Source organism: Mytilus californianus, unplaced genomic scaffold (genome assembly GCF_021869535.1).
Source record: "Mytilus californianus isolate M0D057914Y unplaced genomic scaffold, xbMytCali1.0.p SCAF_3, whole genome shotgun sequence".
Classification (NCBI taxonomy): domain Eukaryota; kingdom Metazoa; phylum Mollusca; class Bivalvia; order Mytilida; family Mytilidae; genus Mytilus; species Mytilus californianus.
This window is the reverse complement of record NW_026262679.1, coordinates 37,318,179-37,326,856: the sequence shown is the minus strand read 5'-3', so window position 1 is coordinate 37,326,856 and position 8,678 is coordinate 37,318,179. Positions and strand designations below refer to the sequence as shown.

Genomic DNA, 8,678 nt, shown 5'->3' with positions numbered 1-8,678 from the left:
TTTATTTAAGGGATATCCCTCATTTGGAGGGTTGTTCCCAACCTGATAAATTATATTTATAAATCAAGGTAATTAGGTCACAAGGTGTACCTTAAGGATAAAGTGATAAAAGATAAAAGTGAACTCAATGAATGCACCAGTGACTTATTCATAAAAAGAGTCTGTGTATCTTCATACAAAGTGTCCTGTTACACACCCCTGTACTGTTTTTTACTAAGCTACGCTGGGGGCAAAGTTGTACAACTTATATTAAAACTTTTCCCTTTAGGGGAATGTTTTATTATCTGAACAAAATTCTGTTACATAATTTGGTGAAATACCTTTGTCAGGTTAAATTATTTTTGTACACAGCCAGTTACTCAAGTGTGAAGTGAGTAGATGTGAGTGAACAGTTTTATTTCCTGTATGATCATGTGATCAAAAGGTTAGAATTTGACTCCAAATTATAAGTTTGATCTTTAATTCCTTGAATAAAGACATGGATTATTTCCTTAGAATTTTGTTGGTACACTAAAGAGGTTTATGAGGAGTTTAAGGTATTAATTAGTTATAATTATTTGCTTCAATGCGATCTCTTTGGGATTTGAAAGCTTTTAATTCTAGAAAATTACTTTTATAGAATCAAAAAGATTTCACAAAATTTTCATGCATAATAAGGTTGGATGTGAAACAAAATGGTGACTATTACAGTTTCTTCACATTAGTTTATATATTAAACACTCTTCCAAATGTTCGTACATGTCTACAAATTTACAAGTTTTGCAAAAGCAGAGGCTGATTTAAGGGGGTGCCCTTCCCCTTATGGAGCTACATTTATGGGCCCCCCCTTTTCAAAATCCTGGATCTGAAAATCTTATATTTATTAATATTTCTAGGGTCATTTGACTTAATGAAAATCCAAATGTATTGCAGCGAGTTTGACTTCTCTCATCAGCAAGTAGATTGTTCTAGTCTACCGGTATGTGAAAACTTTTATGACCTGTTTTAATATTAAATGTTTCTTTTCAGTTTTTGGAGTACTATGAACTTACAGTCGTCTAACTTTGTATTCAAATGCATTTAGGATAGCCAGACATTCTTACAACTCCATTATATAGACTTTCAACAATGGTAGACACAGTGTATACAGGTATAATAGTTTAAAAAAAAACAAAAAAACTTTTACAAACCCTGTTTTTTTTAATTACCTTTTGGATACTTGTAGCTAAAAAGATTAATCAGATATAAATTATAACATATCTTTTCAACATAATAATATCTGTCTGTTTCTTTGCTTTAGTTATGAGCTGATATTCAGTATTTACAAATATTTGCCATGTATTATATAATTTATAGCCATCTACATCTACATCCATATGAACCGCAATAGGTCACGGAACAATAACCTTAATCTTACTTAATGATATTTACATGCAAAGAAATGTTTTATGGTTTAAGTTTTACAGAATAATATTAATATTATATATTGGATATGTTGTTATTCTTGTTGAGATAGATATATTAGAAATTGATTGAAATATGACATTGATTAAAGGAGAATTTTTTGTACTAAAGAAAACATAAACAATCAGGGTTACGTACACTTATCAATCCTTTAAATAAACTTATTCTAAAAGGTTACCTATTCAACAGTGTAAATAAATCTTTGAATATTGTTTTTATTGGTGTAAATATTGATTTTGTCATCAATGAATTAAAACCATACTAAATATTACACATGTGTACTTTCACGGTTCTACAATCTGTCAATACCTATAGTTTGGCATTGCACAAGGTCATGTTTTTCTCTGACTATTATTGACGTCTTTACCCTTAATCCACTGGATGTTGGATGTGAACTGATTGATATTTAAGCCTTAGATACATGATTTTTATGCCCATTTATGGGCATAATGTTTTTCGGTCTGTGGGTCTGTTCGTTCATTTGTCTGTCGGTTCGTTCATCTGTCGGTTATTCGTCTGTCGGTTCTTTTGTTCGTCTGTCTGTTCGTTCGTCTGTCTGTCCTGCTTCAGGTTAAAGTTTTTAGGTTAAAGTTTTTGGTCAAGGTAGTTTTTGATGAAGTTGAACTTGAAACTTAAGTACACATGTTCCCTATGATATGTTTTTTATTAGTTTTATTGGCTTTGAACTAGCTGTCAGTAACTGCGAGTACTCGCAGATCTGTACTTTGTGCCTTTTTGGTTTTGGGATGTATAAGTACCCGTTTTTGTTAGATGTATTTCTATTTGTTACTGTAATAATCCATCTGATGGGTAAAGCCTTTTTCAACTAATTTTTATAGTTTGATGTTGTACTGTTACACCTCTGTCCCAGGTTAGGGGGAGTGTTGAACACTTACAAACATGCATGTTTAACCCAGACACATTTCATTCTTTATGTGCCTGTCACAAGTCAGGAGCCTGAAAGTTCAGTGGTTGTCCTTGGTTCATTTTTGTCATATTTGTTTTTATGTAAACTGTTTATAAATTAGGCTGTTAGTTTTCTCAATTGAATTGTTTCATATTTTTAGTGTCTTAGGGCCTTTTAAACCAGACCATATGATTTAGGTTTATCTCATTGTTGAAGGCCGTACTACAGTTGCCAGTATAATGACTTGCATCTACTTCATTTGAACTTTGGTGGACAGTAATGTCTCATCATACCACATCTCCTTATTTTTATATGAATGTCTTAGATTAAATAAACATTTTATAAAGAAGTCTATAAATAAAATAAAGTTTTAAGTTTCCATCCTTTCAAATATTTTATACTTATCTGATATTTTAGAGGAACCGAACAACTGAACAGAGCAGAACAGTATTCAATGACCTTGAAGAGCAAGCAATGTGTACAGTGAAACAGCTATCTTTGTAGTTACCAAAGGGTTACGGCAAAAACCTCATCTATAATTATATGTGGTGAGTATTTTTTTGTTGGTTAAAAATTATGCAATAGGGTACTATAATTTTTTTTCTTGGAGTCTATTTACCTATAAGGTACTTGGGACAGGACAATTTATTTTTAACACTCCCCCTTTTTTCCAGAATCTCTTATTTTTTTGTTTTCTATTAATTTCAATTATTTTTGCGTTTTTCTGTTGTATGAACATAAATATACTAAAAATAATTTGTAGTTGCTATTTTCTGTCAATTTCAAGTTTACTATCCACAGCGGTCACTGATATATATTATATAGAGGGAAGGTATCTCACCTCATACCTCATCACCTATTTTCCTACTTGAATTCTTTGAGAGATCCCTAATCTAATTCATAAAATATTAAATTTCCTTCAGGTCAGTGGGCATGACTCTTTTCTGTTATCACTCCTCATATATTTTCATGTATATTGTTGTATATATATTTATTTTTTATATAGGTTTCTTCAAAGAATTGATGGTAAGGTAGCTACGGAACTGTAGCTCTTAGGTCTTTATAATATATCATAAGGACCTAATTAAGAGCTATGGTTCCGCACCTAATAGTAAGATTGGTGGATTTATTTCATTTTATATATTTTCATGTATATTGTTGTATATATATTTATTTTTAATATAGGTTTCTTCAAAGAATTGATGGTAAGGTAGCTGCGGAACCGTAGCTCTTAGGTCTTTATAATATATCATAAGGACCTAATTAAGAACTACAGTTCCGCACCTAATAGTAAGATTGGTTGATTTTTTTCATTTTATATATTTTCATGGAGTTGTTGTATATATATTTATTTTTTATATAGGTTTCTTCAAAGAATTAATGGTAAGGTAGCTGTGGAACCGTAGCTCTTAGGTTTTTATAATATATCATAAGGACCTGATTAAGAGCTATGGTTCCGCACCTAATAGTAAGATTGGTTGATTTATTTCATTTTATATATTTTCATGTGTATATGATTGTATATATATTTATTTTTTATATAGGTTTCTTCAAAGAATTGATGGTAAGGTATCTGCGGAACCGTAGCTCTTAGGTTTTTATAATATATCATAAGGACCTAATTAAGAGCTATGGTTCCGCACCATATAGTAAGATTGGTTGATTTATTTCATCTTATATATTTTCATGTATATTGTTGTATATATATTTATTTTTTATATAGGTTTCTTCAAAGAATTGATGGTAAGGTAGCAGTGGAACCGTAGCTCTTAAGTCTTTATAATATATCATAAGGACCTAATTAAGAGCTATGGTTCCGCACCATATAGTAAGATTGGTTGATTTATTTCATTTTATATATTTTCATGGATATTGTTGTATATATATTTATTTTTTATATAGGTTTCTTCAAAGAATTGATGGTAAGGTAGCTGCGGAATAGTAGCTCTTAGGTCTTTATAATATATCATAAGGACCTAATTAAGAGCTATGGTTCCGCACCTAATAGTAAGATTGGTTGATTTATTTCATTTTATATATTTTCATGTGTATATGGTTGTATGTATATTTATTTTTTAAATAGGTTTCTTCAAAGAATTGATGGTACGGTAACTGCGGAACGGTAGCTCTTAGGTCTTTATAATATATCATAAGGACCTAATTAAGAGCTATGGTTCAGCGCCTAATTGTAGGATTGGTTGATTATTTTCATTTTATATATTTTCATGGATATTGTTCTATATATATTTATTTTTTATATAGGTTTCTTCAAAGAATTAATGGTAAGGTAGCTGTGGAACCGTAGCTCTTAGGTCTTTATAATATATCATAAGGACCTACTTAAGAGCTATGGTTCCGCACCATATAGTAAGATTGGTTGATTTATTTCATTTTATATATTTTCATGTATATTGTTGTATATATATTTATTTTTAATATAGGTTTCTTCAAAGAATTGATGGTAAGGTAGCTGCGGAACCGTAGCTCTTAGGTCTTTATAATATATCATAAGGACCTAATTAAGAACTACAGTTCGGCACCTAATAGTAAGATTGGTTGATTTTTTTCATTTTATATATTTTCATGGAGTTGTTGTATATATATTTATTTTTTATATAGGTTTCTTCAAAGAATTAATGGTAAGGTAGCTGTGGAACCGTAGCTCTTAAGTCTTTATAATATATCATAAGGACCTGATTAAGAGCTATGGTTCCGCACCTAATAGTAAGATTGGTTGATTTATTTCATTTTATATATTTTCATGTGTATATGATTGTATATATATTTATTTTTTATATAGGTTTCTTCAAAGAATTGATGGTAAGGTATCTGCGGAACCGTAGCTCTTAGGTTTTTATAATATATCATAAGGACCTAATTAAGAGCTATGGTTCCGCACCATATAGTAAGATTGGTTGATTTATTTCATCTTATATATTTTCATGTATATTGTTGTATATATATTTATTTTTTATATAGGTTTCTTCAAAGAATTGATGGTAAGGTAGCAGTGGAACCGTAGCTCTTAAGTCTTTATAATATATCATAAGGACCTAATTAAGAGCTATGGTTCCGCACCATATAGTAAGATTGGTTGATTTATTTCATTTTATATATTTTCATGGATATTGTTGTATATATATTTATTTTTTATATAGGTTTCTTCAAAGAATTGATGGTAAGGTAGCTGCGGAATAGTAGCTCTTAGGTCTTTATAATATATCATAAGGACCTAATTAAGAGCTATGGTTCCGCACCTAATAGTAAGATTGGTTGATTTATTTCATTTTATATATTTTCATGTGTATATGGTTGTATGTATATTTATTTTTTAAATAGGTTTCTTCAAAGAATTGATGGTACGGTAACTGCGGAACGGTAGCTCTTAGGTCTTTATAATATATCATAAGGACCTAATTAAGAGCTATGGTTCAGCACCTAATTGTAGGATTGGTTGATTATTTTCATTTTATATATTTTCATGGATATTGTTCTATATATATTTATTTTTTATATAGGTTTCTTCAAAGAATTAATGGTAAGGTAGCTGTGGAACCGTAGCTCTTAGGTCTTTATAATATATCATAAGGACCTACTTAAGAGCTATGGTTCCGCACCATATAGTAAGATTGGTTGATTTATTTCATTTTATATATTTTCATGTATATTGTTGTATATATATTTATTTTTTATATAGGTTTCTTCAAAGAATTGATGGTTAGGTAGCTGCGGAACCGTAGCTCTTAGGTCTTTACAATATATCATAAGGACCTAATTAAGAGCTACGGTTCCGCACCTAATAGTAAGATTGGTTGATTATTTTCATTTTATATATTTTCATGGATATTGTTGTATATATATTTATTTTTTATATAGGTTTCTTCAAAGAATTGATGGTAAGGTAGCTGCGGAACAGCAGCTCTTAGGTCTTTATAATATATCATAAGGACCTAATTAAGAGCTATGGTTCCACACCTAATAGTATATTGATTGATTTATTTCATTTTATATATTTTCATGTGTATTGTTGTATATATATTTATTTTTTAAATAGGTTTCTTCAAAGAATTGATGGTACGGTAACTGCGGAAAGGTAGCTCTTAGGTCTTTATAATATATCATAAGGACCTAATTAAGAGCTATTGTTCCGCACCTAATTGTAAGATTGGTTGATTATTTTCATTTTATATATTTTCATTGATATTGTTGTATATATATTTATTTTTTATATAGGTTTCTTCAAAGAATTAATGGTAAGGTAGCTGTGGAACCGTAGCTCTTAAGTCTTTATAATATATCATAAGGACCTAATTAAGAGCTATGGTTCCGCACCTAATAGTAAGATTGGTTGATTTATTTCATTTTATATATTTTCATGTGTATATGGTTGTATATATATTTATTTTTTATATAGGTTTCTTCAAAGAATTGATGGTAAGGTAGCTGCGGAACCATAGCTCTTAGGTCTTTATAATATATCATAAGGACCTAATTAAGAGCTAAGGTTCCGCAACTTATAGTAAGATTAGTTTATTTATTTCATTTTATATATTTTCATGGATATTGTTGTATATATATTTATTTTTTATATAGATTTCTTCAAAGAATTGATGGTAAGGTAGCTGTGGAACCGTAGCTCTTAAGTCTTTATAATATATCATAAGGACCTAATTAAGAGCTATGGTTCCGCACCTAATAGGAAGATTGGTTGATTAATTTCATTATGTATATTGTTGTATATATATTTATTTTTTATATAGGTTTCTTCAAAGAATTGATGGTAAGGTAGCTGCAGAACCGTAGCTCTTAGGTCTTTATGATATATCATAAGGACCTAATTAAGAGCTATGGTTCCGCACCTAATAGTAAGATTGGTTGATTTATTTCATTTTATATATTTTCATGGATATTGTTGTATATATATTTATTTTTTATATAGGTTTCTTCAAAGAATTAATGGTAAGGTAGCTGTGGAACCGTAGCTCTTAAGTCTTTATAATATATCATAAGGACCTAATTAAGAGCTATGGTTCAGCACCTAATTGTAGGATTGGTTGATTATTTTCATTTTATATATTTTCATGGATATTGTTCTATATATATTTATTTTTTATATAGGTTTCTTCAAAGAATTAATGGTAAGGTAGCTGTGGAACCGTAGCTCTTAGGTCTTTATAATATATCATAAGGACCTACTTAAGAGCTATGGTTCCGCACCATATAGTAAGATTGGTTGATTTATTTCATTTTATATATTTTCATGTATATTGTTGTATATATATTTATTTTTAATATAGGTTTCTTCAAAGAATTGATGGTAAGGTAGCTGCGGAACCGTAGCTCTTAGGTCTTTATAATATATCATAAGGACCTAATTAAGAACTACAGTTCCGCACCTAATAGTAAGATTGGTTGATTTTTTTCATTTTATATATTTTCATGGAGTTGTTGTATATATATTTATTTTTTCTATAGGTTTCTTCAAAGAATTAATGGTAAGGTAGCTGTGGAACCGTAGCTCTTAAGTCTTTATAATATATCATAAGGACCTGATTAAGAGCTATGGTTCCGCACCTAATAGTAAGATTGGTTGATTTATTTCATTTTATATATTTTCATGTGTATATGATTGTATATATATTTATTTTTTATATAGGTTTCTTCAAAGAATTGATGGTAAGGTATCTGCGGAACCGTAGCTCTTAGGTTTTTATAATATATCATAAGGACCTAATTAAGAGCTATGGTTCCGCACCATATAGTAAGATTGGTTGATTTATTTCATCTTATATATTTTCATGTATATTGTTGTATATATATTTATTTTTCATATAGGTTTCTTCAAAGAATTGATGGTAAGGTAGCAGTGGAACCGTAGCTCTTAAGTCTTTATAATATATCATAAGGACCTAATTAAGAGCTATGGTTCCGCACCATATAGTAAGATTGGTTGATTTATTTCATTTTATATATTTTCATGGATATTGTTGTATATATATTTATTTTTCATATAGGTTTCTTCAAAGAATTGATGGTAAGGTAGCTGCGGAATAGTAGCTCTTAGGTCTTTATAATATATCATAAGGACCTAATTAAGAGCTATGGTTCCGCACCTAATAGTAAGATTGGTTGATTTATTTCATTTTATATATTTTCATGTGTATATGGTTGTATGTATATTTATTTTTTAAATAGGTTTCTTCAAAGAATTGATGGTACGGTAACTGCGGAACGGTAGCTCTTAGGTCTTTATAATATATCATAAGGACCTAATTAAGAGCTATGGTTCAGCACCTAATTGTAGGATTGGTTGATTATTTTCATTTTA

General features: G+C 29.5%; 1 long non-coding RNA gene across 2 annotated transcripts in view; it reads left to right on the top strand.

Moving 5' to 3' along the window:
* The first annotated feature begins 432 nt into the window (after nucleotides 1–432).
* The window catches only part of LOC127734492 (uncharacterized), a 33,440-nt gene continuing 25,194 nt past the window's right edge, over nucleotides 433–8,678 (top strand). For both annotated transcript variants that reach the window (XR_007997626.1, XR_007997625.1), the window contains exons 1-3: nucleotides 433–536; nucleotides 1,009–1,129; nucleotides 2,768–2,898. This is a non-coding gene — a long non-coding RNA (uncharacterized LOC127734492). The remainder of the gene's footprint in view (nucleotides 537–1,008; nucleotides 1,130–2,767; nucleotides 2,899–8,678) is intronic.